The sequence below is a fragment of the Corapipo altera genome, unplaced genomic scaffold (genome assembly GCF_003945725.1).
Source record: "Corapipo altera isolate COAL_440 unplaced genomic scaffold, ASM394572v1 44, whole genome shotgun sequence".
In the NCBI taxonomy this organism is placed as follows: Eukaryota; Metazoa; Chordata; class Aves; order Passeriformes; family Pipridae; genus Corapipo; species Corapipo altera.
In genome coordinates this window covers 7,319,922-7,345,687 of record NW_020884880.1, presented here as the reverse complement: position 1 = coordinate 7,345,687, position 25,766 = coordinate 7,319,922, and the positions used below count along the sequence as shown (strand labels likewise).

Genomic DNA, 25,766 nt, shown 5'->3' with positions numbered 1-25,766 from the left:
ACGTGAACTTGAGGGACCTTTCCATTTCAATAGGAACTGAAGTTGAACACTGTTCTACTGTGCAGCAGAAGAGAACAGTAAAGGCCCAAGTGAAGTGAGTATATGGAAGTTATGCACAACATAAAAAGATGTATTTTTAATTGTGAACATAATTTTTGTTAAGAATTTTCATTTTTTATATGACCTTGTGTAACTGAGAGTGCTTGAAAGTGATTTTTAAGGCAATAAGGTCATTCAAAATCAGTCCACTCTCCCTCAAACCACTAGATCAAACATTTTATTGCAAGGCCTATTAAATTTTTGTGTTGTATTGGAATGATTGATCACAATTAAGTATCTACTCCCTGTATTTCAGGGTTTTGATCCATATTTAGTAACTTGTGGCTGAAATATACTGGGACTGAATTCCTTCCCTGGGAGAAAAAGAATCTCTTGAAATCAGCTTTTTAAAGGGAAAGCTATATATTAAACACAGGGGACTAAAGCCAAGTACTTGACATGTGCTACTAGGAAGCTGCTGTTTGGAAAGATATTTATAAGGTTGACTACTAGATGAGAATTTAAAGTCTAATGTCTGTGACACTACATCTCCGAGAACACATTATTCCAAAGTTCTAGAAAAATTGTTGTTTTTTTTGGTTTTGTGTGCATATGAGGAGAGTGGAATGCATTGATTTAAACAAGTTTTGAGCTTATTAGAGACCATCAAAACTATATCAAAATGAAATTTTAGTTATGAGTGCCTTTATATCAGTGTATGTTATAAATATGTATTTGTTGCACTACATAACTTAAAGTTGGAAGAAGGAAGAATGGATACAGGTACAAAAGAAACAAAAAACGCTGGTAAATGTTTTGTATTTTCAAGCTTCTATAGATTTATTATATAAAATTATTAGCATTTATAAAATAAAATTTTATTTACTATATAAAATTATTAGCAGTGCTAAATCTCATCTAGATTGCCTGAAACATCCTTCAAAGCTGAAGTATTTTAGTGCCATATTCCAATAATGTTACTTTAAAGGGGAATTAATAATCATTATAATTAACCAAACCATCAGATTCACAGCTGATGTTCTGAGGCTAATCCGGCCACTCAAGACTCGGTTAAGATAGAAGTTTGGCAGTTTTACTACTGCTTAGAAATCTCCCAGCGTTTCAGAGAAATTTCTTATGGTTTAGACAAATTGCCATTAAACACCCTGGGAACCTGTCAATGAAAGTTTGATCAGCTCCGTTGTTCCCCAAGTGGGAGGCACTGGCACAAAGATATCAATTTCCATGCCACTGCTGTTCGGGTTGCTCTTCTATTTCTTTTCCGAAATCTGCTGAGGTGTTGGTACCCACAGAGCGGTTCCGAATCAGGTGTTGGAGGAAAGCGGAGGCACAGGGCAGCATTCCGAGCAGCGAGGTGCGCGAAGGTCTCTCTGCAGGGACGGCCGGATGGAGGCTGGCGAGCGGGGCACAGCGTGTAGCTGCTGAAAGTGGCTCCCGGGCGGGGAGCCGGGCACTGGGCTGGCCTTGTCGGGGGCCAGCGGCTGCTGGGGACCTGCCGGAGCCGTGGCGGCAGGGGCGCAGCCTCTCCTGGCCCCTCGAGCCGCAGGCTCCGGCGGCGCAGCGCCCGCGCACCTGCCTGGGAGCGGCTCCGCGGCCGCCGCTCCTGCCGCGGGGCGCAGGTACGCGCGGGGCCGCCGTGCAGGTGCGCACCGCCGGCCGCGCCCGGGCCCTCCCGGCCCCTCCGTGCCCCGCGGCTGCGCGGGGGCGGCCCCGGCCACAGCCCCGCTGCCTGGCAGCCCGGGGCGGTCGCCACCTGCGGGGAGACCCGGTAAACTTTGGGTAAGTGTTGCGCGGGCGTAGCGCCTATGCGCGCCGTGGAGCGGGTGGAGAAGGAGAACGGAGCTCTGCGGAGCGGTGCGCTGCTCCTGCCGCATCGCCGCCCCGGCGCGGAGCGGCCGCGGGGTCGTCGGGCGGCGCCCGGGGGATGCGGGCGCCGGACAACAGGTACCGCAGCTGCGCGGGGGGCGGGAGGGGCCGCGGGAGGGGTGTCTCTGTGTGTGTGAGTGAGTGTGTGTCGCTTCTCCCCTCCCCCCTGCTGCCCGGCCGGGAAGGGGGTGGGAGATGTGCTGGCGCACCGCTGCTTAAAACCGCGCGGCCCGGAGGCGGCTGTCTGTTCCCGGGAACAGGGCGGCTGCGGGGTCCGCGCTGTGCCGCGGAGGGCGGCGAGAAGCGGGGCAGAGGGCGGCAGTGACCCCGCGGGGCCGGGCCGGGAGCGCTGGGCTGCGGCAGCCAGCGGCGGGGCGGGGCGGGGGGCTGGCGGCGGTGTCGCCGCCGTCGCTGGCGGTGGCCCGGCTGGATGGCCGGTCCCGCAGCTGCCCAGGGTGCCGGGCTCGCTCGTATCGCAGGGCCGCGCGTCCCTCCGCCTGCATCGTACTGCAGTAAGTTCGCGAGTCGCTGGTCGGCCGAAGTGGTCGCAGCCGCGGAACTGGGAGGGGGGTCCGTGGTGCGCGGGTGCGTGTCTGGGCGTAGTGAAGGGGCTAGGCTGAAAGTTGTAGCTAACCGTGCCGTATTGAATTTGTCACGACGTGTCGCTTAGATTTCTTGTTGCTGCCAATTTGCCTCGTTGACCTACATCACTTTGCTCAACCCCAGCTAATGTCCTGATGCTGCCCCTGATAGCCGGGTTCAAAACGGTGAAGTGTGAGGCATCCGGTGTGGATATGAACAGAGCGAGGGCAGAAAACAAAAGATGCAACTAAAAACTTATGCTTTAAAGGCTGGTCTTCTTAAACTTATTCTTTTTTTTTTTTTTTTTTTTTGTGAGTGCATTGTGAGTATCCTGCTTTGGAAATGGATTAAAGGGTTTTTTTTCAGCAGATTACTGTATTATAGGTATTTTTTTTCCTCCCTAGCTGAACAAGCACATTGTAGGTCTTCAGTTCTTCATTCTGATTGACTGTTTTTTTACAAATTTAGTGAAAATTTTATTATTTTTCAAAAACGTTTTTGTCTGGTTGATGTAGGTTTAGAAAGACGATGGAAAACTTATACAATCCTACCATAAAATAAAAAGGCAATGCAACAGGGTGGGGAAAACCAGTAATTGTAGCAGGAGAAATAGTCTTTTTAAGTTTTCATAAAAGCCACTCAAAATTTCCTACTCCCATTTAGGTCAAATAACCTAATGTAGCAAGGTAATAGTTGCTCTTTGCACTTGAATGGTATGATGCACGTATTTAGAAAGTCATTATACCTCCGGAAAAAAAATCCATACCAAGAACCTAATATGCATTCCCAAATGACTGGACTTGTGCTATGCTTTATGGATAAAATGACAGGAAATAAGTCCCTTGTTTCTCCCCAAAGTGGTAATCTGGTATTGCTCAGAGCCTGAAATGCCTGTCTGGTAGAGAAGGAAAACAAGCATCAAGAAACATGGGGCAACACGAAGCAACAGTTTCCTCCAGGGGCTTATGTCATTTCTTGTTCATTTGTCAAGTTAGAAGGACTTCATTATATATCATGGTAGAGAAGGCCTGGAACAATTATTCAACAGTCTGAAATGGGTTTGGAGTGATATGTGTTATGCTATGGATTTGAAATATTTGGGTCCAGTTGTGTTTGATCTAATTTGGGTGCCTGCAAACAACAGAAGTTGCTGCTCTTAAGCAGGTTTAGGAAAAATTATGCTTTCTGTGTTTGTTTACGAAGAAGGAATATATATGAATTGTTACTTTCAAGCTCAGATCGTCTTTTCTAAACACCTTTAGTTGTCTTGAACATTCAAGGAACAGTGTTCAGTAGCAATACATGAATGAAGAGATGTTTTTTAAGCCTTTATTTGAAAATTTAAGCTTATTATTTGAAAATGATAAAGTTAATAATTGTTTTGAAGAGCACTAGACATCAGGTTTTTTACTTAGAAGGAGGTTCTGCACTGTTTCTGCTCTGGAACTAAGTGTCATTTAGGTGCCACTTTATGGGAAGGGTCTAGGTACCTCTTGCAAATGGAATGAGATCACAGAAACAGGAATAAAGAGGAAGATAAGAGTTGTAAGAAACCTGTTAGAGCAGCATTTCGATAAAGCAGAGTGTAAATAGCACACTTAGTTAATACTGGAAAACTTCAATCATTTGGCTGGATAGCTGGACTGGACTTCTGCTTTGTGTGTGTGTATGACAGCAGCACTGAGTTCTTGTGAATGGTACATATAGAATGAAAGATAATGGTTTGAAGTCATGCTTCATATTAAATGTAATAAAAATTAATAGCATATAGGATAGAATCATAGAATATCTCAAGTTTTAAATGACCCATAAGGATCTTAGAGTCCAACTCTCTGCTCCTCACAGGACTACCTAAAACTAAACTATATGACTATGATCATTGTCCAAACGCTCCTTGAGTATAGATGATATATGATGTTTAATTTTCTTTGAATTGTTATGATCTTTATTAGATCATTGATAAATTAAGCCTTCTGCATACACTTTTAACAAGTCTTTTAAAACCTGGATTATTTCTGGTGTTTCCTTGATTAAAGTTAACTTTGCTGCAAAGAGCACTTTACATTATCTTTATATTCACAGTGTATCTTCTCATCTTGTGTTATGGTAGGAGTTGTGGATCCATGTAAAAAGTGTATGATGAAACATTCCCATCTGTATCTGGAATTATGGAAGAGTGGCAACAATCAGAAGGGTTACAGAAACAGGTCTTGTTTTGTTGTTTGGTGTGCGGGAGCAAAAGAATTTCAGCCAGACTTTTACCTGTGGAAAGGTCAAGGTACTTGTGAAGGACACTTATGTTTATTTTAAAGTTATGATAAAGCTCTCTCAGTGAAATCTGGGAGACATCAACAGAGTGCAGTGCTGTTGAAGAAGAGGATACTGGCCTCCTGAAATCATTGTTCCAGCTCCCTACTTCTTGTTTTTATCAAGTAAAGTTTGCAAGCTGCTTCAGGAGTTCCCAACTGAGCTTTGCGGTACTGTCTAAAGTAAAAAATAAATCAATAAAATGTACTGGGCCTTGCTCTGAATGTCATTTCCAATTTTTTTACACTTGTGCAGAATAAGTTTTAGGTCTTATTCTGAAGGAATTTTAGCATTTCACAGACAGTTCAGTCAATAAGAGATGGTATAAAAGGTTAAAAAAATCTTTCTGTGACAACAATTCCACATAAAGGATCTCTTGACCTTCAGTAGAGTTTCTTCAGGGAGTCCATTGTTTCCTGTGGCACTTGCAAAATAATTAGTAACAGTAATAGTAGACTTAGGGCAATTACTTGTCCAGAATTTTAGTTTTTCATTGCAGTATTTTATTAATAATTTTCTCTTTGGGGGCTACTTTTATGGCTAAACCAGCAAATTCACAGTACTTCAGGAAACCTGAAGAAGTGACATACTGGGTCTCACTGAGAAGAGTTTGATGTTTTTAGTTATTTTTAATACCTTGTCTAAAAGAGTGAAAAAAGTTATAAATTTGAAACTGGAATCTTCAGTTTGTCAACCTGACCTAGTTTTCTTGACACTAATAATGCTCTTCCTATGGGTAGAAACGATCTGATGCAGGTAAGGTATTTTGGCTAAGTTGGGAAGTTGAGAAGTAAATATTTATATATTTAGTTGGAATTGAGATGAGTAACTGTCCCCAAACACCCTGTAAAACAGCTTTAAGCAATGTAGAACACATTTTATTTTTTAATTGTTTCTGAAGAAAATAGAAAATTTCTCTGAATAACGTTTGCAGCAGTCTAGCCCTGGGGGAATATAGTTAGTTTGCCACAAGTTTAAAAGCCTAACAAATGTAAGTATTTGGAGGCTGTTTAATTATTTCTTGTCCAACCCCTTAACACAAGCTTGGAATGTAAATGTACAACTCTGATGCTATTGTTTTGCCCTGAAAAATAAAATAAAGACAAGCAAAGTTGTAGACATGTTTGTCAGTACAGTGTTACTAATTAGACTTCCAATCGTGGGGATCAGTTAGCTTTTTATTTTTAGATAATGTTTGTTATTTACCATAGTAAACCATAACTAAAATGACATCTAGCTACTTCTTTCTTGTCTGCTAGAGATTTTATGAATGGACCTTTTTTATGCTGGCAGGAATATTTAGTTAGTACAAATACCATGAATTATTTAATTTTTTTTTTAGTTTGATTTTCATCCACGTTTTGATTACTTGGTTTGAAATTGTTGTGATTTTTTTATTAGACATACAATGAGTTGTCTGGTGTTCAGTAATTGTAATAACTAGCTCATTCTCTAGTCCATGCAGCAGGATCAATCTCAACAGATATACAGTGCAAATTTTCGTGAAAGTTTACATTGCACTACGTACATGAAACTCTGTGAGCCTTCTGCTATGACATGTGCTTCACTTCCCTTTTGAGTTGCCTTGTGGAATATTATAAAGCATTCCAGTGTAGTGGTGGTTTAGTCAGGGAATGTGGAGAACTCACACAGTTAATAGAAACTTGATTCTCGTTTCCTTTGTCTTTTAAAGCATATTGAGTCAAGTAAAAACAGCGAGTCAAATTTATTCTCTTCAGTCTAAGTTTGTTATCAGGTGGACAGTTCTGATGTTTACACTGGTTTGAGTTTGGAAATTACATGAAATCATTCCTAAACACTGTTGAAGTATATGTGACTTTTTCATGCAATTACATATTTATATGTTTGTGGTCTTAGAGGGTTGACAAGCTAAATTTAAGTAAAATAGAGAAATGGCAAATAGTAAGGCAGCTGTATCAACCTTGGAAAGAATCACAGATGGTGTGAAGTCAGTAAGTTTTCTTGTCTTGTCTTCTGAATGGAGAAGTAGTGTTTTCTTGTAAATCTAGATTGTAGAGATTATGGTCTAGAAATAAACGGTATGAACCACTGCATCCCAAGACTCAAGAGTCCGCTGCTTTTTTTCCAGTGGCATCTTTTACCTCTTTAATTGTGGATTTTCCCATGTTTCCTGCATGAACTTATGAATTAATCAATTGAATGGAAGGTAATATTATGCCAGAAATAGATTTTGAGAAGGGATTAAGGAAAAAGGAGAAAAAAAGAAAAAAAGAGAATATTCAATAGCTAAAAAATCATACTGAAGCACATGAAAACTAAAAAATACGTGAGTACAGGCAGGAATGAATTAAGCAAGGAAAAAGAAAGTTTAATGCTTACCATTAGTTTTTGGGTTTGCTTTGGTGTTGGTTTTTTTTTTTTCCCCAAGGCTAGTCTTCAATGAAATTTTTTCCTCTAAAATTTAAAAGACCTTGAGCTAGTGAATTCTGGGAAAAGGTTTTAGGATTAGAAATGTAAAACTTGGATTAATCTGCTTTATGTAACCAGACTGCTGCTTCTTTACACCCCTAGATTTTTTTACTCAATATCTTTACTTTGTCTATTTCTTTATATTTTGATAATTTAGTCATCATTTAGAGTTAAAAGTTTTGAAAATGTTAAAAATATACATTAATGGGTATCATTTCTCTCCTATTCAATATCTAAATACCATCTGGTTACCTTCTGTCTCTTCTATTATTGCTAATGGAAAGTCAAAAGCACCTGCTGGGGGAAATTTTAATTTTAAGATGAGCAGCCTTTATAGGTCAGTTGAAGTACATTCTGGATGTATCCAAGTCTCTCAATTCGTTATAAGGGGTGCCTGGCTGGGATGACTCTTTCACAGTTTAAAGTCTAATTTTAAGGCATCCAGCTTTGGGTGAGATAAATTATACCCTTGGGTATTTTCTCAGCTAGAACTGTAAGGAAAAATTGAACTCCTAAGAATGTATCAAATCTTCTCCATGCATTACTGAATATAAATACAAAGTAAAATAACCTTAAAACAGTAGTTCATTAGAATGGGCGACATACCAGAAGTTAAATATCAAAGGACCTATTTTTAAATGAATCTAAATAAACAAGTACTCTGGAGCGTTTCTATTTTTCTTCATGTCCCAAAAACATGACTATGGTATGTTTTTATCAAAAAGTCTCTGTCCTAATTCCTTATGGATATAAAATATTCCAGTAACACATTTTAATGGAAAATAAAATTACAGAGTTTTCTAAAAATTCTGGATTTACTTTGAAACTGTGAAGCCTTACACAGGCATTTAGATTTACTTTGTTCTACATGTCACACACATTGAAAAACTACTACATCTGTGACCAGGTTTATCATCATATGCTGTTGTATATTTAAAATTGTATAGTACTGCAATGACTTCTGCTCAGGAGGGGCAGTGGGTCATTTTACCTGTTTTTGTTTTTTTTTAAACACTAATGACAATGTTTGTGTCTAAACAGGCTGATAACTTCTATGTCAAAGAATTCAAGCCTCCTAAACCATATTATCTTTTATAAAACAGAGGTATAAAACTGTATTGCCCTTTTTTAGGCTTAGTGCTGTTGACACAACTGTTACTTCATAAAAGCAGAATGACTGGAAGAATCCTGGGGAAATGCCCAGCTTTGAAGATTAGGTGTTGTTAAAAGCAGTAGATTACTCTGATAAGAATATTGTTTTACTTCCTCTTTAAATTTAAAATGCCAAATGGTTACTTTGTGTTCCACACGTAGTAAAATATCATATCCCGTTATGAAATCTTTTGCCTTTGTGAATTCAAAATAGTAACTTGTAGAAAAACTTTATGTTCTGTCACAGACTGTAGTTCCTGCGTGCCTATTTAGAGAAAACAAAGCCAACTTACATGAGTATTCAATAATTTATTTTTCTACCCTGTATAGCACAGTACACCAATGTTGTGATTTTTACCTATCTCTGTTGCTGTTGAGAAAAATAGTCTTGATAGCTGATCCAGTACTTATATCTAGTGGCTTCTCCAATGAAGCCTCCAATGAAGCCTCCAATGAAGTTCAAGTCTCTACTAAGGATTTTCGTGTGTTCTTATTCAGGTCTGTTGAGCTAATGAGGTCAGGGTAGCTCATCTGTCAATGACAGAAGAATTTGTAGAATCTCACAACTACATTTTTCCAACAAACAGAAACATAGTCATATTTCAATGTAGTTAAATGAACAGATAACTGTAGAGGAAACTAATAAGAAAATATGAGACGTACAAAAGATCTTATACTTTTAAGAACACTCCTTCAGAGTTTGGACCATACTCCCTCTGACCTTATCTAAGTCCAGGGTACATGCCTGGTCAACTGTGGTCACTCAGTGAAGCTTTTTCGTTTTGGATCCTACATTAGTGACTCTCAAAATGCTGTCCAGGTAAAGAAAGAGCTGACCTCTTACCCTTTCAGTATCCTAATCTGCTGATGTATTGAAACAGTGAATTCTGCATGATTAGTCCAGGACCCTAGCTAAAAGGATAACCACTGCTATGGGGGTGGAATAATGCTTTCATCATCAAGAAACCTTGAAAACTTCTGTAGTTCATCCTTAATTCATCTGCTATCTTAAAGTAAAATTAAATAAAAACATTCTTTTCAGAATCCAAAATCCAAAGTAAACTACTGTGGAACATGGACTTAGAATGACAGCATTTGTAGAACTGAAAGACATTCTTGCTTTATTTGTACTAAAATCAGATCAAAATCTTCTCTATATTCTGACAAGGTGCAGCTCCTTAGATTTGCTATGAGGTCAAGCTCCGATTTGTCTTGCATTATTTACATTCCTGGCCAGCTTTCACTGGAGAGCATCAGAAGCAGGAAAAGTTTGCCAATTCTTGTACATATTTCTTGGCATCTTCTGCAGTTTTCATTCAAATTCAAATGTTTCATTGCTTCCCCGTGTAGAGTTCTTTCATTTATTCAAGAAAAGTTTCATTACTCCTCCCCTTGTCTTGTTGACTGCTCTCATTCTTTGGAAATGCAAATATGTATTTGGCAGAGCAGGTGCCATCTCTTTAAGTTATGAGCAAATTATTAACCCATGAAGGAATCAAATGCTGTTCCTCCCCAGGGAACTCGATGCACGTATGCCAATATGAAGATCTTCTTGCTGAACATTGTATTTTCATATCAACATGCATGCTGGTAACTGTTTCATATTAACATATTAATATGAATCACGCATGTAGATCATTATTACATGTTGATATAAAAATTGATTTTCATTCAATTCTGTGTTTGAGAGACATGTTGACACCTCTGTAGGTGTATTGAACCTGTATGTGTACTTTCTTTATAGAACCTAAATGTTTCAAAAATTTAAACCCAGTATCTACTACATTCATTTAAATGTTTTAGGGATATGCAAGAAATAGTGAGGCTGTTTAAAGAAAAGTTCCTTGTGCAAAGCACAAACTTTGGAGAGATTTTAGGCTATTCAATAATCAAACAGCTGAAGACAGAACAGATGTGGTGATGATTTTCAACCTGTGGGTGTTGTAGAAGGGAAGATAATACTTAGTCTTGCCTTGTCTTCAACAATGTTGTCATTGTTTCTGCAGATTTAACACAGATTCTACTGAATCTTTCTTTTTTAAGATAAGTCTAATGGAATTCAAGAAGGGAGGGAAAGAAAGACAGTTCACCTTTCTGTTTTAATAATTTAAAAGCCTCATAATACTCTTAAAAACCTTATAATTGATGTAAACAGCATGATGAAGACCCTAAATACTGTCATGAAGTTTATCATGGAGAAGAATCTTATGCATAGTAGATGTATTCTTTTGAAGAGTTGATAATGCAGATTACATTCCTTAATATAACTGCAGTTGGATTCTGTAAATGACAACTGTAAAATTACAACTAAAAGGGATGTTTCCATTAGTTATTATCTAATTATTTTTGAAAACTATATATATTGCCAGTACAATCTTTTGTTTGTATGCCCCTTTTGTTTGTGGGAAGCATGTTTCATATATGTGGCAAGTGAACACCCACACTACAGAGTGTGTAAATATTGTAGCATTTCCTTTTTTTTTTTTTTTTATATTCAGAGGAAAATATTTACTATTAACCAGTTTGTCTGGACTTTTTTTTTTTCTGGTGGAGTCATATTCTGTACATTGTCCTTAAATTTCCCTGTGGCTTATTTATATCCATATCAAGATGAGGCACTATTAGTAGGGCAGGTGAATGAGATAATTCTTCATACCTCTTCTTAGAAGCATAAGGATTGCTTTACTGAAGTCTGTCTGGACTAGTATGATGTCTCTTCACAGTGATTATCAAGGGAAGAATATAACAATAGGCTGAGCATCTCCAGAGCATTCCCCCAGGCTCCAACACTCTATACAGATTTATTATTTTACAGATATCTGCGATAGCCCATTGTTTCATTTTGAAGCTGGAAGAATTCTTGTTTACTCTTTATAATCAGGTTACTCCATCTTTTTTTGTCCTCTTTTTCCAGTTCTGTTGTAATCAGTTTGAAAATCCAAAATACTCTGTGTTGTTCAGAATGCAAGCATATCAGGGACTTATACAGTGAAATAAATTGGTTTATTCTCTGTTTCTTTCCAAATACTTTTATTTTGAATTCCATTAAGCACTGATCTGATGTTTGCTAATTATAATTCCACAATTTTATTTTATTTCTGAGTGATAATTCATCACTGATGAGCTCACTGCTCATCACTTTAAGTGTATTGCTAGAAATTTTTTTTCTATATGCGTTACTTTGGATTCATCAATGCTGGACTATACCAGTGGGAAGTGGAGAACAGCATTAGCAGGGAAGAGAAAGGAGAGTCAGTCTATTAGGGGATTTAATACCTGTATTATATCTAAATTCTGCTTCAACTCTCTAAATCTTTCCTGTATCTATTCTTAAAAACATTACAGTGTCTGTGTTAAATATTTCATTGGTATGGATTTAACAACTAGAATAATGACTTGATAATCCATTGGAAAAGGGTTGTTTTTCTTTGTGAATAAAATACACAGTAAACTTAATTTAAAAGATATACTTCATAACAGTCTAATGTATCACACCTCTTGCATAAATGTACTAATTTAAAGAATTATTAGAAATAAAAATGTTTTAAAAATATTTTTGAAATGCTTAGATTTTTTTGTTGTTTTTCTGTTTGCTAGTCTTCTAACCTTAACCTAATACAAAATATTCTGCTGCATAATAAATAGGTACTTGGATTATGTTACTTAACAGCATGGGTGTGTACATATAAGAATGCACCCCTTCTATTCACCATTGGTGAATCAGAGCTCAGATCAGTCCAGCAGTTTAATTACCTAGGTAGCCTCATCTCCTCGGATGGTAAGATTGATGGAGAGATAGACAACAGGTTAGCCAAGGCATATAGTGCCTTCGGAAAGCTTCATAAAAGAGTTTGGTGAAATAAACACTTGAAGAAAAGTATGAAGATCAGTGTTTACAGAGCCATAGCACTGTCTACTCTCTTATATGGATCTGAATCATGGGTCATCTACCGCCACCACCTGCTACTCCTAGAACGCTTCCATCAACGCTGTCTCCGCACAATCCTAAACATCCACTGGTCAGATTATGTGACCAATACATCTGTTCTAGAACAAGCAGCAGTCACAAGTATTGAGGCCATGTTGCTGAGAACACAGCTGCTCTGGGCAGGACACGTCTCAAGGATGAAGGACCACTGCGTCCCTAAGATCTTGCTCTGTGGTGAACTTGCCACCGACTGCCGCAAGAGAGCAGCCCTGAAGAGAAGATACAAGGACTCCCCGAAACAACATCTCAGCCTTGGCCATATTGATCAACGTAACTGGTCTACTCTGGCCTCCAGTCGGGAGGTCTGGAAACACACCATCTATAACGCTGCGGATGCTTTTGAGAATGCACACAGGATCACCCTTGAGGAGAAAAGACAACGCAAAAAGAATCGTGCCTTGCAGAATATACCACCTAAGGAGTCTTTCTGCTGTGCCTTTTGCAACCAGGTGTGCCTGTCTTGTATTGGCCTTTTTAGCCACTGGCGTGCTTGTAACAAACGTGGGTAGAGCCCTTCCCAAATCTTTGTTTGCAAAGCCTAGCCATGAATGAATGCATACCTTCTATATAAATTTATATTGACTACATGCTGAATATGCCATTCATGGATGTTGTGAATGGAATTAAATTTGTAGTTGTCAGAAAGTGTCTATTATAGTTTAGTTACTTACAGGAATTGAAGTTTTGAGGTGGCAGTTAGAGAAACAGTTCCTAACCAAGTGACTAACCCTAGCTGGCATCAAATTAGATCTAAATGAAGTCCAAAACACGACAGAAATACAGTTTTTATCTAGATCATATGTCCAACAGAAGTGAACTTTGTAAGTAACTGGTTCTATGTGTGTGTATGTATTACTAATAAATAATTGACTTTATATGACAATATCATTGATATTATTTTTAAAAAATCAACATAATGTTCATCCTCTTTTAATATAGCAATGGGAACATGGAGCTTGAGTGGGTCACATGGATCATTATGTCTAGGCATTTAGAACCTCAGGAAACATGTCATTAGACGCTTCACACAGATTGGAATTCACTGAGCATCAATTTTGCACACCCTTACCAGAAGCCACAGAATGTCTCTAAGCAGTCTAAAACATAACTTAAGGTTTATAATACAAAACTAAGTCATTAAACCAATAATGCTGCAAGAAGAAAGAGGACAAAATACTGCAGTAGTTTTAGTTTAGAATAGAATATAATACTTTGGTCATATTTGTATGTTTTCTGTGCTCATCTGTGAAGATACTTAAGTGAAGGAGTTACTGTCATAATTTTTGAAGGACTGATTTTCTAAATTAAATATGGAAGAAGGTGGGGACAATATTACATCTTAATTTGTGTGACTATTCACACTGGGAGTCTGTTTCCAAGAATTGTACTTTTGTGAATTTGGTGATCACACTTAATTGAAAACAATATATTTCCCATAAAGTATTCTGTATGAACTACTCATCACTTTTTATAATGCTTGTATACAATAAAGTATATAGTGTCACATTATGTAGTTTCTTTAATCCTTTTAGTAGGAGTTAAACTTCTGTGACATGTTATATGAATCTAAGATAAATATTGTCTGATATTTCATAGCTAGTCTGACCTAATGAGATAGACTGGTACCTCCATTAGGTGTACAGAAAAAGAATTTACATTACAAAGAAATCCAAGCAATTTTAGCTCAGGAAGGTATGTATTTAGTAATAACCACTGAAATGTCCTGGGCTAGTAATGTAAATGAATACTGAATGCTATCAAATGACTGTGTTAGTCTGTAGAGTTGAACTTAGGAAGGTGAATATGATAAAGCAAGGAAATGGTAAATGAGGAAGGCTGGTGCTGTCAGACTCCTGTTACTTACTACTCCTTTTAAAGTTTACTTGTTTTGAATATATTGAGCTATGAGCTTCTTGAACTTTGAAGCTTTGATGAAAAAGTGATATATGGTTTAAAATTAATGCATCATAATGCTTACTATTGATTTGTGACCTCTGGTATTGTGGGTTTATTTTCTGTGTGTTTTCTCGAAGCTGTATTTGTGTCATGGCCCCCATAGCAGATGCATGGAAAGCATATGCAGAAAGCTTCTAACCTACTCATATGCTGAGGGAGTTACATTAGACTGTGATGAATTCATGCCTCTGGAACTGTCAATGACCTTTCTCCTGCATGTGGAGCTCCTGCTGACATATGTGGGGATTTCACTCATGTGAAGATGATGGCACCTGGTCCCTGAAGGAGGCTTCGGTTGAGCAATTTGCGATCGGTAATGTGGGAATTGTTAGTGAGGTCTTTTTGAACCGCCCCACTGCAGTCATGACACCTAGTTTCAGTTCTCCAAAATGAATGAAGATGGGTGGATCTGATATTCGATTAGTTTTGTAACCTTCAGGTCCTTAGGTGATTTTTCTCATAATGGACTTGCACATAGAAGAAAATGGATGTGCGGGTGTGGATATAATATAAATTCTTTTTACTTCTAATACAAGAAAAATGTACTTGAATTTTTTTTTTTATTATTTTTGTATTTGTCTTTAATTTGTTTTTAATTCTGCTTTCTAGAAATATGTAAATTATATACATTAATTTTTAGCAAATTTAAATTCCATTCATGAGGCTCCAGATAGAGCCCTCTGCCCTAGATCACTTGTTTCTCTATATTGCTCTATACTGATAGTCAGCTGTGCATTGTACAGTAGTTCTTTTCAGTTGAGCAGATACCATGATGATAAGAGTCTTAGAAATATGGAAACATACTAATATAATCTAGGGAATTCTTTAGCAACAATTATATATTTTTTTTGCTACATGAAAATACATATTCAGTTATACATAGAACTAAGTCTTGTAAAATAAAAATGTTAATGTGTGTGTGTGTAAACCTCTTCCTACACCAGAAAATCATAGAGTCGGTGAAATGTACATCAGAAGTGAACTCAGCTTTGAGTTACTGCTCTTATTGCCTGTTCTTTTTTATAGCATTTTTGAAAAAATTCCTGTTACATTTCCTAAAACAGACTACCAAAAGAGCAGCTGAGGAAAGTTCTAATCATGTTAGTCTTTTACCCCATCTTAGCATCTTCTGTCACTGCAGCCTTGTTTTTTACATCTCTGCTGCTGCCTCTTAACTTGCCATGTCCTTGACCTGTTCCTGTTTTTCTTTTCCACTGGATGTTGATAATGCACTCTGGGGAGGAACTGTGAAGGTGGGACCTACTTGGGCTGATCTCAAGTGGTTATAAGGCACTGCTACTGGTGACTATGGTGGAGGCAACTGCAGCAGAGAGAAACTGGATTTTTGCTCCACAAGTCAGCAATTTTATTGGGTTTGGTGTTTGGGGTTTTTTTTTTTGTTTGTTTCTTTAATTTTTGTCATTGTTATTGTTTGGTGTTGGGGGGGTTGTGTCTGTGTTTGTGTCCGGCCATCCATGTCCCAAGAACTTGGGACAGAGAGAACTAGTGTGTCTAGGAAATGAAGGGGAAAAAGAAAGTATTATAATTTATTTTTCCCCCAAATAATTATTACCATGAAGAGGCGGCAAGAGGTTTTTTACCCCCTTCCCCTTCTGAAATGGAATTCTGGTAAAAATTGAGGATGCTTTTATGTGTTTGACTTAGTTGTGTATTTTTTCTTTCGATTTTTGTAGACATCTGGTTTGATTCCTACAGTCATGATACAGGGAGTAGGCAGTTTGCTGGTATTCTGTTACCAGTGGGCAGGCACTGACAGGGTTGTCATATGCGCAGTCACACTTGATTTGCATTTTCTTTCAGAGTGGATTGGGTGTATTTCCATATCAAAATATTTACTTTTCTACTTGGGATGATTACAACGGTTAGCGATATATGAAAAGTCAGTCTGTTCTCCTATTTACTGAGTGCTGTGGCTAAAATTTACATTGTATAAGAGTGAGTAAGTCTTAGGCAAAGATGCTCAGAGTTGAATGAGTCTTTGCTTCTCAAATGAAGGAATGGACTGTATTATTTGTATAAATTGCACTCTGAAGATTTCTTCTTCAGAGAGCCAAAGTGCAACTGCTAAGGATGGTTTGTGAGAGCAGGTAACAGATTCACTGCCAGAGTAAAGCAAAAGAAAAAGTCGGTAGGAACAACCAGACACAATCAAATAAAATCTGTCAGTCTGCCTTCCCCCCCCCACCCCCTTTTGTGTGTGTATGCGTGAGTGAGATATTTAGAATAATTTTCCTGGTTGGTAAAAACACAGTGGTAAATGATTGTGCATGTTTGAGAGGTTCTCTGAAAATGCTGTTGTGTTTTTTAGGAGAACCTCTTGACCTGAGTGGAAACATGGTGAACTTACCCTGTTCAGGTAGAGCAGGAAAACTGCAGCTCATGATAGGTCCTCTTGTACTTGATAGGTCCTCTTCTGGCAAGAATGTGAGACTGGGAGGTGGAAAGGTCAAGAAGGGTGAGAGGAGCCAGGGCAGCTCACAGTCAGTGGGTGAGGCAATGTGCTGTGGCTTTGGAATGGGTAGAGCAAGGAATTTTATGTTTGAAGGCATAAACTAAGCCCTTGGTGAATTCCAGAGCCCAAACAAAATTTTGTGGTGAGTGAGCAACATCCTGTTAGAGAGGTGTGAAATGGTGCTCAGAAGAAGCACACTGGGATCAAAAGTTGGAACAGATGACCAGGAGGTGTCCAGAGGATAAAAGGTTTTTCGGCAAGGGAAAGAAAGATGTCTTCATGTTGATGTTACAGTTGCTGTGATTTCATATCAAATTGTTAGAAATTTTTTGTGATGTTTTGCATTTCACCTTTTTTTTTGTTGCTAGTGTTCCAGTTTGGACCTATTTTGACAGGCATATCATCTGCATGACTAAAGCCATTCTAAATATAAAAAAAAATACTCCCTTACATCATTCATAATCAAACAAAACCAGACCAAACCAATCCAAAACCTAGATCACCCATAAGAAGTTGTATTACAAAACCAGTGACACCCCACGTGTGCTGTGAGGAGGGTGGGGGATTAGATTCAATTTGCCTCTTGGGTATTTTAGAATTAGTGTCTATAAAATGTGACTAACAAATACTAATAGTCTAGAGCATTGGTTATGCTATGAAAACACTGGAATTCTTAGATAATAGAAATTTAATGAAGTTCATAGAAGCTTTTGTCATAATTGTAAGTCAGACATGAGATAATATGAAGATGTACTGATGCAGAAGGTTATTGTTCTTTTGAAAGGGGTTTCAGATGACTTCACCAGGGAATTTCTGAGGATGTTCCTTTGTGTATCTGGTAAAATAACAGCTCTGGTGCAGTGTAAATAGGGATAGTATGCTTCCTAAAATAAAGTATTTGTTTTGGATTTAAAGCAGAACTTTATTCTTACTTTGGTGTTTTACAGAGATCTCATTTTTAAAACTAAATAAACAAGGAAAGTCATGGTGTTTTTGCAGAGTTAAAATTTATAGTTGCACTTTGTGTCAGAGAAATGGTCTTGAAAGAAAGTAGAGAATAACAAGACATAACAATATTTTTTTCCTTTCTTGATATTCTGTAGAGCAGGTGAAGTGCATCTGAGGTATTTGGCACGGTGAAATTTATTCACAGTGTTGACAGACTAAAAGAAAGGTCCAACTCCCTCCTCCCAGCCTGTGGTCCTTTGTGTGCCTGTGGCATCTGCACTGTTTGTGGTGTATCTTTGTAAGGACTGAGATGACCTTCAAATGTGAGGGTAATGTTAAACTGTCAGATTCTAAACTTTTTGCTCATGGCCATCTGGCCTCGCTAGATCCTTACCCCTGTACCTGCTTGGTTTTGCTGACATGGATGATGCTGTTGGCTGTTCTGCTGCTGTGACAACATTGCCTGGTACCTGTGGCACAGAGTATTACTGATGGGGGTGTGAGTGGAAGGGAAGGGAACCAGCAGGACTTATCTTCTGGGAAAGCTGGGACTCCCCATGCAGCCCCTGCATCACAGGGATCCTTACCAGCTCTGCAGCCATGGAGCTGTCTTCCATGCATTACTGTCAGTCCATGAACCCTTCTCACCCATTTGGGAATAGATGAAGATCAAGGGGATAACTTAATGGTAATGGTACAGCTTTCTAAATTTTTCAAAATATTTTTCATGAAAAGTATTTAAGTTAGGTAAAAAAAGTACTTTGGGACATGTTGTTCCATTTACTTTTTAAGACTATTCTCCATAGAAATCACTGGAGAGTTCTTAAAACAGATGGCATGATGTGGGCCATTGTAATGCAATTTTCTTTGTAAAATGCTGTGTCCCAGGGCAAATTTACCACAAATGGAGCAATCGTGATGTCCCATAAAAGAGAAGACATGTGTTTTTGCAGCGTTTGATAGATCTGAAAAATATGCATAACTCTGCCAACTCTGCCAAGCAAGCAAGCCTGCTATTTTCAGTAAAGTATTTTGGGGCTCTTGGAGTATTTTGAAAGGTCTGGTACAGTAACTGCTCTGACTCTTCAGGAAAAGTTTGTATAACTAAAATTTAAACATCAATAAATACAATATTATCTGGAATTATGACTATCAAGAAGACATGTTAGATCTCTCTCCTGTTGAACTTTTTGGCAGAAAAAGAATATACATTTTTTTGTTAATATAGTTTACTGGAACTTTTTAGTTTATACATATAGATTTTAAGACCCTAAAGGACTACAGCATAGATATCAAAATAGAAATACTTTAGATTTCTGGTTCACAAGTAATCAGTGGAAGAATTTATCTCATCTATTATCTGTGCCAAGTAGGACTTAGTAATTAATTAAGCGACACTATTGTAGGAGGTCTGCTGCCATTATAGGTGATACCTGTTATTAAAAGGGCTAGATAAATTTTGTGAATAATTAAATGGGGAGAAATATGCAAAAGAACATGAGATTATGTACTTTAATCAGAATATTCTGATGTATTCTTTACAGAAATATGTGTGTTCATAATTTCACCTGTATCATAGGTATGTTCTAAAATACTAACAAAATAGCATAATATTTATGTTTGGTATACTTATCTCAAAGAGAAATGGAAATAGGAAACATAAAAATATGCTGTACATGTATTTGCAACAGGATATTTTACAGTGAATTTTGTAGGTATACAAAATCTATGTTTTTAATTCTTCTAAGATGCCAAAAGAAATAGCTTGCTTATTTTAGCTGTGCCAATTCAAGAAATGTAAGCTAAATCTAGTGTTGCAATTTGTGCCTGGGAACCTTGAGGACTGGAAACTGCTAACAGACGTGAGACATCTGTAATAATCTCTTGAATAATCTTTTGTGTATGTGAGAAGGCCAAAGTCTAAAAAAGGCTAAAGACACTGAATTGTCACTTGCTTGTGAAAGCAGAGGATTTGGCATTTTGCAGTTTTGTATTCAAAGTAGCAGCAGCTTTTTCATGATTTCTCTTTACTCGTTTTCGGGTACACGCCTTTTCTCCTCTTAAAGGGGAAGACAACACAGGAATTGAGATTCAAGACAAGATGATCTGTATGTGGTTTTGGCACATTGCTCAGAGTCTCCATCTTCCTTGAATTTAGGATTCTTTTGCTGAGACAAAGAAGTGGGTACATTAGGAGTGTTTCTGGTCCTTGGGATGTAGGCTCAGGCCCTGGGCACCTCCTCCTAGCACCATATTGGACAGGGCTTGCTTGGCTTGTGCTGGCCTAAATCTGTAGAAAAGGGATGGAGACACTGGAACTGGATGGGAACCGTGACATTTTCTAACCAGCGTGGGTGACTGGAAAACCAGGACCCTGAGGCAAACCACAGTACAACTCTTAAGTAATCTAAAAAGAGCCTCAGATTTCTGGAATGGTGTTATTATTGTGTATGTGTAGTTAAATCTGTAAGTGATGAGGTTTCATCAGAAGTATCTATTTCCTTTTAACTACTTCTTGTTTTAATTAATGGTGTATTAACTAGAGCTAGCTGTATATGAGAGACAGAGAATTTTAATAAAATTATGTGACTTGGGTAATTAGATAATTTTTATAATTTACAGCTTTATTTTAAGTTATTAAATACATTTTTAGGCATTTAGACTTAAATTTACCAATTCCAAGTTGATAGGATAGACAAAAATAAAACTGGTAAGAAGTAGAACTGTCTTATTGACTTGCATAAATTATCACTGTTTATGTTTAAATGTACTCAATTACAAATCTCAGTTCAGTTCCTGACTTTTCCACACATGCTTCCTGTGTGATAGCGAGCAAATTATTTAAAAACAAATGTTTTACTGTGTCTAGTGAATTTGAAATGCAATAATTAATGCCAGTTGATACCTAGCCACTTTTTAAAATTCAGCACTAGGTCTGTATTATTTTGTAGGAATTTCTTTAAATTGGGATATTTCTCATTTGTTATTTTCTGGTCCTTGTACTTAAAAGTTAGCAGGTCTGTACTGTTGTGTATGATGTACTGTCTCTGATGTAGTCATAGAATCACTGAATGGTATAAGTTGGAAAGGACTTTAAAGGCTATGTAGTTTCAAACACCCAACTCCCACCTCCCCAAACCATGAGCAGAGACCCTTCCACTAGACCAGGTGGCTCAAAGTCCCATCCAACCTGGCCTTGAATGTTTCTAGGGATATGGCATCCATCACCTCACTGTGCAATCTGTTCTAGTGCTTCACTACCTTCACTGTAAAGAATTTCTTCCCAGAATCTGCCTAAACCTGCCTTCTGTCAGTCTAAAGGCCCCCTTGTAGTGAGAAGTTCCCCTTGTCCTATCACTACCTACCCCTGTAAAAACTTCGTCTTTGGCTTTCTTGTAGGACCACTTTAGCTACTTGAAGGCTGCTGCATGGTCTCCCTGGAGCTGTCTCCAACCAAAAACCCCAACTCTTTCAGCCTGTCTTCATAGGAGAGGTGCTCCAGACCTCTGATCATCTAATGGCTCTCCTCTGGACTTAGTGCAGTAGGTCCATGTCCTTTTGTGTTTGGGGCCCCAGAGCAGGACACAGCACCCCAGGTGGGGTCTCATAAGAGCAGAGCAGAGGGAGAGAATAACCTCCCTGGACCTGCTGGCCACGCTTCTTTTGATGCAACCCAGGATATGATTGTGGCTTTCTGGGCTGCAAGCACATGCTGTCAGTCATGTCAAGCTTCTTATCCATGAACACTGCCAAGAGCTAGTCTTGATCCATTCTTTGCCCAGCCTGTATTTGTGCCTGGAACTGCCCCAACCTTGCACTTGGCCTTGTTGAACTTGATGCATTTGCACAGACACATCTCTTAAACCTCTCAAGGTCTCTCTGGATGGTATTCCTTCCTTCCAGTATGTCAGTCTTATCTCAGTTTCTGCTTTATAATACAAGCACATAATAACAACATAATTAGTAGTTACTTGACATTTTTCATCTGTTTCATTGGTCAAGGCAACCTGTAAAGGATGAGCAGGAAAATGAAGTGTTTTTAGGCACTGTCGAACGTCAGAGTGCAGACACCCTATTTGGGTCAGAAAAGCAGCATAGTGCCCAGGCTGCATAGTCCCAGTTGCCCAGTTCAGTTCAGCTCAGCTCTGGGATATCTGCCTGTGAAGTCTAAGCAGCTGAGTGTAAACAATAATATCTCAAATTTGGAATCGCAGATTTGTATGGATGCACATCACCTGATATGCATGACCTTTCTCTGTTGTGATTTTTGTTTGTTTGCTTTTTCTTCTTGTGGTTAAGTCATTTTTTCTTGGGTAAAACATCATATGTTACTTGGCATGCCTCAAATGAGAAAAGAGAGGGGTAGCTGTCTTTTGGTTTACTGCAAACATTAGCAAAAATACTTAATTATGAAAGTTGCAGGAGTACAGCAATATCAATTGGAACATATAAACAAGTTAATTTTAAATGAATTTTATATTTTTGAGGATAGAGAGTTTATAAGGCTTTAGGTGATCGCTGATGAATGTTCCCAGAAGATAAAATTTCTGTTTCATTAGTAAGTATGACTTTATCATCTCAAGTACAACCTTTGGAAAAAGAACTTATGGAATGTTATTAAATAACAAATAGTATAAATTTTCTCTCTTTTTTTAACGGATGACCTTAATAAACTGAGTGACTTACAGATTACATAGCTGTCATATTCTTCTGATACAAAGAGGATACAGGCAGACCAAACTTTTTTAGACTTATTTCATATTTAGAAGAATTCAGTTGTGCATGTTTTAATACAGGGCAAGTGAAAGGAATGACTCATAAAAAATCATTTAGTACAGTTAAACAGAGATTCTGAAATGTGAGGGTGATGAGGTGCTGGAACAGGTTGCCCAGAAAAGTTGTGCATACCCCATCCTTGGGAGTGTTCAAGGGCAGGATGGATAAGACTCTGAACAACCTAGTCGAGTGAAAGGTGTCCCTGCCCATGGCAGGGGCTTTGGAATTAGATTACCTGTAAGGTCCCTTACAACCCCAGCCATTCTGTAATTCTATGATTTCTATTAACATAACTGTTTTTAAAATTCACATGGTCTCTAATTGATGAAAGCAAGTTTTACACGGGTGGTTTCAGGGAATAATGTTATACATGTACATCCCATACTCTTATCCCATGTTGATAAGAGTAGACCACACAAAGGACTTTGGAAAATCTCTTCATTTGAAAATTTTCATGTATCAATTCAAAATAGTAAAATAGAGAATAATTCTTAGCCCTAAAAAAATCTACTTGTGGGGTCTGGTTCCCCTCCACCCCCCCATTGTCTTGGTATTCTGTCTTAAAAGATTTCAATGGAATTCAAACTCTGTGATATAAATAGTTCATACACAGTCTTCTCATAAAACATCTAGACCTTTAGTGATGACTTTGTACAAGTAGATGGGAGAAGAACTAGTACAGTAGTTGCTAAGTACAGTCTGAGCTGTATAAAGCAATTATAGGGTAAAAATATTGAAAACCATTGAAAGTTGAAGTGTGACTTAAGCTTGTGCCTCTTCATAACTAACAAGGTTTTTCTTCATAATTTCTCCTTAGTAATAGAAAGCTGGGCATAAGTTTGTAGGCAATTTTGCCATTTTCAGCTATAAGATGAATGAATTTTCAGGATAATGTGAAAGTTCTGCAGGCCAATTTTTTAACTCCTTTAGTTATCAGTGTAAAACAACTTTTAAACATTTCTGTTTGAGACACCTTTGTTTCAGTGCATAGACCTTCAGTTGGCTCAAAATAGTTATACAGGCATGTTCTGAATGTTAAGCTGTAGGATTATAAAGTTTGAAGCAAATAAAACAATTGAGAAGGACTTGAGCTTCTGACTTGCAATGCATCAAATGCAGTGTGTGCATCCCAGTGCATCAGCTGAGAGACTAACAAAATTGACAGAACTGATTGCAGGCTGAAAGCAGAAAGGCTTCTTTAGGTGTGAAATACTGTAATAGATACAGCTTTGCAATTGGTTGTAATTAGTACTGTTGCTTTTCAAGTTAAGAATATAAATTCATGGGGGCAGTACATCTCTAATTAGTATTACCAGGAGTGGTAGCGCTCTTATCTGCTACCTCTGTTCTGTGTGGGAGTGGAGTCCAGAAGATTGAATCATGTAATTATTCCACTTATAGAAGAACAAATGTTGTGTTACCCAGCTGCCATCCATTTTATTATACTTTTTTTTGTCATTGAAGAGGAATTCTTCAACAATTTAAAGAGAGAAACAACAATGAATTGTTGAGTTTCTTTTTGTGTTTGTGTATTTATTCTACTTTCCTCACTTTATCACATTCTTTGGTTTCTAGCTTTTCATTAGTTACCATAGTCTAATACAATTTTTATAATTCTAATATAATGTTTTTGATGTAAGGCTTAACAATATATTCAGAACAGACTAAGGGTTTTTTCTCTTTCCTTGCTAGATGTATTTGTTTATTTATTTTGAAAGAAAACAAAAGAAAGTGTATCAAACATTGTTTTTATTTTGCTTTTTAAAGCTATGGTAAAAATGAATTGCACAGAAAATGACTGATATTTTAAGCAGCAATGTTTATGGTTGAAAAGTAAATCCTGTTTGGTATCTCACTATCACTGAACTCTTTTATAGTAATGCTAATGAATAAATATGAAACCATTTGTAGTTGTCTAGAAGGCTCCATGCTATCCCAGTGGACAGTGACATAGCGCTAGCTATTCATATCCCAGGTCTGCTATAATTTAATCAATTCCATGCAGCTGTCTCCCTAGGGGGAAAAAAGAAAAAAAAGGAAAAAGAAAAATCCATCTAGTATAAAACAATCTAGAATGAACTTCTGCTATGAAATCCTTTAACCTGCCTGCTAACCTGATCTCTATTATCTGTAGTTTTCCTGTTGATTAAATCAGGTTCATATTTTCACAAGTTATTTAAAAGGAATTCCAGCACCTTGTTCCCAGGTTATTTTAAAAGTGCATAAAGCATTTGAATTAGGACAGCAGTGAACAAATCTTTTCCTCGAGCACTGTGGAACATTTTTGTCACAAGACTAAAGCACATCTCTTCAAAGGCTTATTTCTGAGCATGAAGTAGGAATTTCTCCCCCAGGAAATTAAGGATCATCAGAATTCTTCCCCTGTTGTAAATTACACTTTTCAGCTTTGCTTTCCTCTACTGTAATCACTCCTAGAGCACCTAAATATGGAGAGATTAATTAAACCCAACAATTAAACAAAGAAATCCCTGTATCTTATTGCCAACAAAAGTTAATTGTTTGACAGAATTTACAGGTTGTCCCATGAGAGGGAAAAGAAAGAAAAGAGGAAGAACATGTGACAGAAAATAGTTAAAGAGTTTAACCTCCACTGATATGGGGCTCAGATACTTGTGGTACTGGTTGTGGGGAGATCTGTGTAGAGGTCACATTGAGGGATGCACTCCTGGAGCTGGCGTTCCTGGGGAAGGTGGTAGAGACATAATTTGGAAGTAAGAGTTTGTCCCTAAGATGTTTGTTGTAATGCTCTAGATTTTGTAGGAGTTTTGGTGGATATGTAGAAATAGGAATGGATGACATGAAAAGAATTGTTCGAGTGATTGATTAATCCTCTCATCAGAGTGATTTATCCAGTGGACAGCCTAATGTGCTCTGTTGCAGAGAACTTACTGCAGATTACATAGCTATATACTTATCAAATCCAGTGCTTTCTGTCCCAGATTGCTTTGTTCTGTATATTAAAGAATATCAGTCATAAGCCTTAGTGATCCAACCTTCTTTTAAGGCTTTTAATATTCAAATAGTATATTTTTTTCAATTCACTAATTTCAAAATACAGCTGTCTAGAAATCTTTCTGCCTGAACAGTTTAATTTGCATTTTTCGGTGGTGTTACATTTTTTTTTCTCTCTTTTTTTTTCTCTCCCCCAGTTTCAGTACAATGTGATCATTTAGTCATAAAAAAGGG

At 37.8% G+C, this 25,766-nt stretch overlaps 1 protein-coding gene across 7 annotated transcripts in view; it reads left to right on the top strand.

Moving 5' to 3' along the window:
• The window catches only part of DGKB (diacylglycerol kinase beta), a 387,634-nt gene that overhangs the window by 49,450 nt on the left and 312,418 nt on the right, over nt 1-25,766 (top strand). For 3 of the 7 annotated variants that reach the window (XM_027639271.1, XM_027639270.1, XM_027639262.1), the window contains exon 1: nt 2,333-2,438. The exons of 1 other annotated variant lie outside the window; for it this stretch is intronic. The gene's annotated coding sequence lies outside the window, so the exon portion shown is untranslated. Of the gene's footprint in view, nt 1-1,780; nt 1,840-1,985; nt 2,005-2,331; nt 2,439-25,766 lie in introns of those variants that run through there. 3 more of the 7 variants (XM_027639265.1, XM_027639266.1, XM_027639269.1) reach the window with 3 other exon arrangements.